General features: G+C 39.7%; 1 pseudogene; it reads right to left on the bottom strand.

Annotated features, from left to right (window-relative positions):
• Nucleotides 1-5,422: 5,422 nt before the first annotated feature.
• Nucleotides 5,423-5,521, bottom strand: LOC116271429 (annotated as a pseudogene).
• Nucleotides 5,522-9,275: the final 3,754 nt, after the last annotated feature.

Below are 9,275 nucleotides of genomic sequence, written 5' to 3'. Positions count from 1 at the left end.
AATAAATGGTGCTGGGAAAACTGGCTAGCCATATATAGAAAGCTGAAACTGGATCCCTTCCTTACACCTTATACAAAAATTAATTTGAGATGGATTAAAGACTTAAATATTAGACCTAAAACCTTAAAAACCCTGGAAGAAAACCTAGGCAATACTATTCAGGACATAGGCATGGGTAAGGACTTCATGTCTAAAACACCAAAAGCAATGGCAATAAAAGTCAAAATTGACAAATGGGATCTAATTAAACTAAAGAGCCTCTGCACAGCAAAAGAAACTACCATCAGAGTGAGCAGGCAACCTACAGAATAGGAGAAAATTTTTGCAATCTACTCATCTGACAAAGGGCTAATATCCAGAATCTACAAAGAACACCAACTTATAAGAAAAAACACAACCCCATCAAAAAGTAGGCAAAGGATATGAATGGACACTTGTCAAAAGAAGACATTTATGCAGCCAACAGACACATGAAAAAATGCTTGTCATCACTGGCCATCAGCGAAATGCAAATCAAAACCACAATGAGATACCATCTCACACCAGTTCGAATGGTGATCATTAAAAAGTCAGGAAACAACAGGTGCTGGAGAGGATGTGGAGAAATAGGAACACTTTTACACTGTTGATAGGACATTCAGCCCCACCATTCAGCCATTGTGGAAGACAGTGTGGTGATTCCTAGATTCCTAGGATCTAGAACTAGAAATACCATTTGACCCAACCATTCCATTACCAGGTATATACCCAAAGGATTATAAATCATGCTGCTATAAAGACACATGCACACGTATGTTTAATGTGGAACTATTCACAATAGCAAAGACTTGGAACCAACCCAAATGTCCATCAATGATAGACTAGATTAAGAAAATATGGCACATATACACCATGGAATACTATGCAGCCATAAAAAAGGATGAGTTCATGTCCTTTGTAGGGACATGGGCAAAGCTGGAAACCATCATTCTCAGCAAACTATCGCAAGAACAAAAAACCAAACACTGCATGTTCTCACTCATAGGTGGGAATTGAACAATGAGAACACTAGGATGCAGGAAGGGGAACATCACGCACTGGGGCCTGTCATGAGGTGGGGGGAGGGGGGAGGGATAGCATTTGGAGATATACCTAATGTAAATGATGAGTTAATGGGTGTAGCACACCAACATGGCACATGTATACATGTGTAACAAACCTGCACGTTGTGCACATGTACCCCAGAAGTTAAAGTATAAAAAAAAAAAGACTTGGGGGGAAATGCCTAGACTAAAATGCAGTTCCATCCTTTACCTACAGATCTCAGTCCCAGCTTCTTGCAAGTATGCACGGTCCTGCACAGCCAGGTCTTGAGTCCATCTTTCCAGCTGTGTGGACCTTGTGTTGTGTCTAGTACAGTTTCAGGTCCTGAGAATAGAAATATAAATGAACTGTGGTTTTGGTTTCATTATTTGCAGCCTGCATCATCCTTTCTTGGATTCACTTTAATTATGCTTTTTGATAAAATATTCTCTTGAGTAATTATTCCTAGAAAATCTATGGATCACAAAATTTATGAGTGCTGGCCTATTTAAACATTTCCATATTTTGACCTGACACTTGATTGCTATTTTTACCGGTTATAGAATTCTAAGTTCAAAATAATTTTCCCCCAGAACTTTGAATATGTTGCACTGTCTTCTAATATTCTGAGTTTCTGATAAGAAATCTGATATCAGTGGCAGGTGTGGTAGCTCACTCCTGTAATCCCAGCACCTTGGGAGGCCCAGGCAGTTGGATCTTGAGCTCAGGAATTCGGGACCAGCCTAGGCAACATAGTAAGACCTTGTCTCTATGAAAAATACAAAAAATTAGCTGGATGTGGTGGCACACACCTTTGATCCCAGCTAATTAGGAGGCTGAGGTGGAAGGACTGCTTAAGAGCCCAGGAAGTAGAGGTTGCAGTGAGCCGAGGTCACACCACTGCACTTCAGTCTGAGTGACACAGAGTGAGACCTTGTCTCAAAAACAAACAAACAAACAAAACTGCTATCAATTCAATTCTTAAGAGTTCTTTTGTCAGTAACCTGTTCATCCTCTCTGAAATGTTTAGGGTTGGAAATGTTTAGGGTTTTCTTTTTATCTTTTAATTTATAAATTGCAAGCATAATGTGTCTGGGTGTAGATATTCTTTTCATTTATTCTGCATAGATCTGAGTAAGCCCTTTTAATCCAAGAATTTATTTCTTCAGTCTGGAGAAATTTTTTTGTATTATTTCTTTCATTACTTTTTTTCTCTCCATTCTCTCTGGTCTCTCCTAGCCTATTAACTGAACATTGATATTTCTGGATCCATTTAACAAGTCTCAACTTTTCTGTCATAGGCTCTATCATTCTTTACTTTTGTAAGACACTGTGGGAAAATCCCTCAACTTGATCTTTTAGCTCATTTTCAATTGAGTCTATTCTGCTATGTGCCCTACCTATTAAGTTGTGGAGGGTTTATTTTATGGTAATGATAATATTTTTTAATTTCCAAAAACAGAGTGGTTTATTTATTAGCAGTTTCTTCTTTCTGATAATATTAATTATAATTATTTTAAAGTCTTTTGATTGCTGTATGAATTCTGTGTTTTGGGTACTCATTTTTCTGTTTGTTGAGTTTGATGTTTTGTGTGTGTATTGTGTTTCCCAAACTGCTGATGATTCTTAAGTATCTATTAATACTTATAATTGGAAGTTGTAATTGAATATCTGTCTATATCAGTCCATCTATCATTTATCTGTTTTTTAGTTCAAAAGTAAATCTTGGGTCTCCTAATGACAGACTACAAAGTTAGGAAAGGATAATATGTTTGCCTTCTGAGTGAGAGGAACTCTCAGGGTCATTGTAACTTACCTGAAATACCTCCCTCCTTTTTGGTCCCAGTTTCAGAAGTCCTGTTTCAGAGAGCTCTACTCAAGGCTTTATCCTGGTGGTGGGGGTGGGGAAGGTAATGCCAGCTTCTGAGTCAGCATATGTGGGAAAAGATCTTTTTCTTTTATTTTTCTTAACTTTGTATTAAAATGTAGCATATATCAGAAAGTTGCTCAAAGTTAACACATCCTTATAACGAGCACCAAGATCAAGAAACAGAACAACTAGGGGCCTTGCATCCCCTTCCATTCACTGTACCTCCAAGGGTAATCATTGCCCTAACATCTATTATGGTAGATTTATTAAATATTATTTGATTAAAATATTATCTCTATTAAAAGATTATCAATGGATTCATACTCTTTCATATCTGACTTCTTTCATGTAGCATGTTTGTGAGATTAATCCACCTTGTTCTGTGTGGTTGTGGTTTCTTCATGCTTGTTGATGTATAGCATTCCATTTTATGAACAAACATTTATCTATTCCTTTTCCTGTTGATGTACATTTGGGTAGTTTGCAGCTTGAGGCTATTGTTAGTAGTACTTACTCATATGTTTTGATGAACATATGTATGGACTTCTTTTGGAACAGGAATTGTTGGGTCATAGGGTAGCTACATGTTGGCTTTAGAAGATAGGGCCAACAGTTTTCTACAGTGATTGGACCATTTTACACTTCTGCGAGGGTGTTCCACTTGATTCACAGCCTTGCCAACGCTTTTCTGTCCTTTTCATTTTAGCCATTCTGGTGGGTGGTATTGCATTTGGGTTTTAATTTAAATTTTCTTCATGACTAATGAAGTTGGAGACATTTTTATGAGTTAAATTTTCTATGCTCTTTTTTTCTCAGCTTTTTATTATGAAAATCTTAAAACACAGATAAGTTGAAAGGCTGGCATAATGAACATGCATATACTTAGTACCTAGATTTAAACAATTGTTAGCCTTTTGCTATATTTGCTTCGTGTGTGTGTGTATATGCATATACATACACATACACATAATTGTTTTGCTGATCCATTGTAGAGGAAGTTGCAATCATAATGACACTTGACTCATAATTACACCAGTATCTCCTAGAAATAGATATTTTTCTACATAACCATAAAACCATGATCATATATGACACAATTAACAATAATTTCCTAAAAATACTGTGTAATGGTCTGTGTGCAAGTCTCCCCAGTTGTCCTTAAAGTACCCGTAATCTACTTTTTTGAACCAGAAGCCAATCAAGGCCAAATCCTTGCATTTTGATTGTTATAGCACTTTAAACAGATCCCTCATCTTCCCCACCTCTCACCCACGACATTGATTTTTTTGGAGAGCTAAATTCTGTTCCAGTTATCTATATAAAAAATTTTTAAACCCCAAAACCTTAGCGGCTTAAAACAATTATTTTATTATATTTTATAATTTTGTCAATCATAATCAGGCAGGGCTCAGTCAAGTGATTCTTCTTTTTCACATGCCATTGACAAGGTCACTTGGTGGTATCCACTTGTTATATGGACTGGTCTGGAGGCTCCAAGATGGCTTCTGCATACTCATGTCCAAGACCTTGGTTGGGATGGCAGGAAGGCTGTGATCAGCTGGGACTGCCAACCGGAGCATGTCCATGTAGCCCTTCTGGCTAGCATGGACTCAAAATGGTCAGTTTCCTTACATCTTGACTCCTGGCTCTGAGGACGAGTGTTTTGGAGATCAGAACAGGAGCCACACTACCTTTTATGACCCAGTAGCAGGAGTCACACAGCGTCACTTCCATCAGGCTCTGTTGTTTGAAGCAGTCACAAAGCCCACCCAGATGCAAAGAATTTGCAGCTACGTTTTTAAAGCTGCAATGATCTGTTCTTCAGTCACAAATAATGTGCCCTTTTCTCACATGCAAAACACACACCCTTTTCCAAGATTCCTCCAGACTCTCATTCCATTAGGGCACCTGGCTCAGACTGTTTGAGATCCGCTCTTCTTTATCATGGGCTCCCCGTGAAGCTGCTGTAGAAGTCTTAGAGGTATTATTGTCTAGCTGACATGGGCTAAGAGGCATGCCCTTTGGATTCTTCAGGAATTTGGGGTATAACTAAGAGGAGACACAAAAAGCACCATTTTAAGTCTTTCTGAGGCCATTAACAGGATCTTACAGTTATGCACTGCATTTCCTGAGACTGTTTTCCTAGTATTACTCTTGTAGAATGTTCCCCATTCTGATTTTGTCTGCTTGTTTTCTCTTGGTGTCATTTAACCTTTTCCAAATCCCCTTCCCTCAACTCTGTATTTCCTGCAAAATTGGGTCTAGAGGCTTGATTTGATTAAGGTTGAATATTTTGGCAAGAATACTTTGTAGGTGATTTTGAATACATTATACTGCATGATATCTATAGGTATATCATGTCAGGTTGTCCTACTGTTAATATGTTAGGTTCCATCACTTGCATATGGTGGTGATCCCCAGGCCTCTCCATTGTAAAAATGTACATTTTCTTCCTTGTGATTTCCATGGAATTTGTGGGGTGATACTAGGAAAAATATGAAATGCTGTAAAAATTCATGTCATCCTTGTGCAGGGACCATGTTAATCATCTTGGCATCCTTCTAATTTTAGTTTGTGCTATGGAAGCACGTCCTGCCCTGGCTCTCACGAATTTGTAACTGTAATTGGTTCTTTGCCTGATGCATGTGTCAAGTCAATATGCTAAGGCAGCAGAGAAAGAGGTTTAATCGTAAGGCCGCCAAATAATAAGACAGGAGAAAATCCCAAATCTGTCTCCTTTAGGAGTTTGGGGCTAGGGATGTTAAGGGTTTTGGAATGGGCCAAAGTGTGAAGATGGTTGATTGGTCAACAAGTCCAGGGTGACGTCATGGGACAGGGAGATAAAGAAACTATATCTGTACATTGATTTTGTTCCTCTGTGGGATCTTTAAAATGGTTGACATCAGCTACTCCGCTAGAATTAAGGATTGGCTTAAGCCATTCTTACACAAAACCGTTATGATTCTAACATCAGAAATCCCATCTATAGAAACAATGGGGATACAAATGGTCAATATCTAGTGCTACATGAATTTTGGTTACAAGGAAGTGGGTCAAATTGCAGCCTGACTAATGCTTAATTATAACTATATTTCTGCCCAGAATTCTTGTTAACCCTGTGAGGACAGCTTCAAATACAGCTCTTCCATCTCTTGTGCCAGCATCTGCTCCTGCTCCAGATGTCTGTTGACTCAGGCTTAGAATATCCCTAAATTGCTCTCACTTCCTTGGTGGTCATTTTTCCTACCTTTGGTTAAGCCATGTTCGTCTTTTCTCCAGATTTGTTGTCATTCAGATTTCACCTGCTTTCTATCCTCCAGAAATTCCTGTATTCTTCTGGTCTTCTGGTGGCCCTCTTTATTGTATTCATGTGCTTTTGTGGGTTTCATGTGTATGTAGGAAATACTCACAGAGAGACAGAATGTGTTGTGTAAGGAGATTTGAGGCAGGAAGTAGGGAGGTAGTGTATGTGCTGTGTTCAGTCAGACATCTCTGGCCAACCTTTGCTCTTGGGAAACTATATCCCAGGGCAGAAATGAGGAAGTGTCATATGTATCAAATCATTACGTTGTATCTCATAAATATATACCATTATTATTTGTCAATTAAAAATTTTTAAAAGGGCCAGGTGCGGTGGCTCATGCCTGTAATCCCAGCACTTTGGGAGGCCATGGTGGGTGGATCATTTGAGGTCAGGAGTTCAAGACCAGCCCGGCCAACATGGTGAAACCCTGTCTCTACTAAAAATACAAAAAAAAAAATTAGCTGGACGTGGTGACATGCACCTGTAGTCCTAGTTACTTGGGAGGCTGAGGCAAGAGAATTGCTTGAACCTGGGAGGCGGAGGTTGCAGTGAGCACAGATTGCACCACTGCACTCCAGCCTTGGTGATGGAGTGAGACTCCGTCTAAAAAAAAAAAAATTAAATAAAATTAAATTTAAATTAAATAAAAAAATAAATATCAGAGGATAAAGATAGAAACCAGGTTATTGTGGATTGTATTACATTTTCCCCAAATTCATAGTTTGAAGCCCTAATTCCCAATGACTATTTTTGGAGACAGCATCCTTAAAAAGGTAATTAAGGTTAAATGACATCATAAGGGTGGAGCCCTAATCCAACGTGACTGGTGTCTTATAAGAAGAGAAAGAGACACCATGAGTGAGCATGCACAGAGGCAAGGCCATGTGAGGACAGAGCTAGAAGGTGGCCATCTGCAAGCCAAGGTGAGAGGCCTCACCAGAAATCAACCCTGTGGACACCGTGATATTGGGCTTCCAGCCTCCAGAACTGTGAGAAAACTAATTTCTGTTATTAAACCACTCAATCTGTGATACGTTGTTATGACTCTAGCAGACTAATACACATAACATGAAAGACATGACCTCCAGGAAGTGACTTATCCAGGCTTTAGAATTTATTCTGTAACCAGTGAGAAGCCATTTGGGTCATAAGCAGGGGAGTAATGGGATCAGAACTTGGGGGCAGGAAGATCACTATTGGAGTAGTCCAAAGGAACTCCGGAGTAAGGAGACAGTAGAGGCAAGGACACCAACTAGGAGGCATTTTAAGCATATGGGTGAGAAATGATGACAGCTTGAACAAAGACAGCTGGGTCAATAATATAATAACAAGAAGGTAAAGTCAGCAGAATTTGTTGACTGGTTGGATGTGGGGAGGTAAGAAAGTAAGAAATACCAAATTCTTCCCAGGCTCCTGAATTGCATCTAGTAATTGAAATGAACATTTATTTGTTCATTGCAGGTAGTAACTGCAATGAACATTTATTTGTTTTCTACCCAGCTTCCTTCTTCCTAAGAACTTCCAGATTGTCACTCAACACGATCTCCCAATCTCTCTTGTTGTACAGCCCATGTGCTTTGGAGAAACTGAACTCTATCTTGGCTTTAGAGGTGGGCCTGGACTGACTTACATTAATTAGCACATTCCATGGCTCTCACTGTAGTTTTTGGTTCAAGAGTGACGATGTGATCTAAACTTACCAATCAGTGAATGCCAGAACTCTTGATTGGAATACCGGGACTGAAGTGCCCTTTCCCACTTGACAAGAACAGGGAGGTGGATAGACCTGGCTTATTTGGAAACCATCTTGTGACTCCAGGCCCCAGGAAAATGGGCCATAGACTAGAGCTGACCGTAGCAGACCAAAGCAAGGATAGGTCCCCAGTGGTATCCTTGGGCTATTGGGTCAACCAACCATGAAGTCCTTGACTCTCGTGTTATAAAGCCTAGAAACCCCTTTATTCTTTAAGCCAGTTCAAATTGGATTTTTATGTTACTTGGCATATAAAGATACAGGTTAATTGCCGCTTTAGTACAGTAGGCAGCGCATCAGTCTCATAAAGACACAGGTCGTTGGGTAGATGGTGGTGCCATTAACCAGGAAATGCAAAGCAAAAAGAGGGACTAGTTTGAAAGGAGAGATGCTTTGTCCTGAACTTGCACAATCCCACATCTTTGCTTGATGTTGATCCCTGGGCCTGGAAAGTCCTACTCATAATCTAAGGCCCTATTCTGATGGCCCTTCCTCTAGAACAGTGTAAACACCTCTTATATCCAGTTAAGAATTCACCATGCCTTCTGAACCTGCGTACATTTTGGACATAGCTCTATCATTGCTTTTTTTTTAAGTCTTGCTGTGTTGCCCAGGCTGAAGTGCAGTGGTGTGGCATGTTCACAGCTCATTGTAGCCTCAACCTCCTGGGTTCAAGTAGTCCTCCCACCTCAACCTCCTGAGTAGCTGCTACTATAGGCATGCATCACCACACTCAGATAATTTTTTTAAAAATTATTTTTATAGATGGGGTCTTGCTCTGTTGCCCAAATTGGTCCCAAACTCCTGGGCTCAAGTGATCCTTCTGCCTCAGCCTCCCAAAGTTCTGGGATTACAGGCATGAGCCACTACACCCGCCTATTATTGCTTTTATCACCTCATGTTACCATGTTCTTCTCTGGGTGCTGACTGATCTCCCTAACAGTCAAGAACACATCGTACTCATCTCTATGTACAGGTTTGCAGCCCCAATGCATCTAATAGGCACCTAAACATCTTGATGAGTAAATGAAAGCTGTTTCACCCATTTTCTTTTCAAACGAATGAACCTGCTCACCACCCCACTCTTTTGGGCTGAGAGAAACTGGCTATCAGACCAGGGAATAAATTACTTATCAAGTTACCAGGAAAATCTGAAAATATAGGAATGGTAGGAAGGGGTAATTTTGTGGGATTGAAAACACAGAAAAAGAAAACTTGGATTAACAAGTTACCTCTATAATAATGATGCAATGTGTTTACATATGTTGGCTTTAGTAGCCACAGCC

Source organism: Papio anubis, chromosome 18 (genome assembly GCF_008728515.1).
Source record: "Papio anubis isolate 15944 chromosome 18, Panubis1.0, whole genome shotgun sequence".
Classification (NCBI taxonomy): Eukaryota; Metazoa; Chordata; class Mammalia; order Primates; family Cercopithecidae; genus Papio; species Papio anubis.
This window is presented reverse-complemented; position numbering and strand designations above follow the sequence as displayed.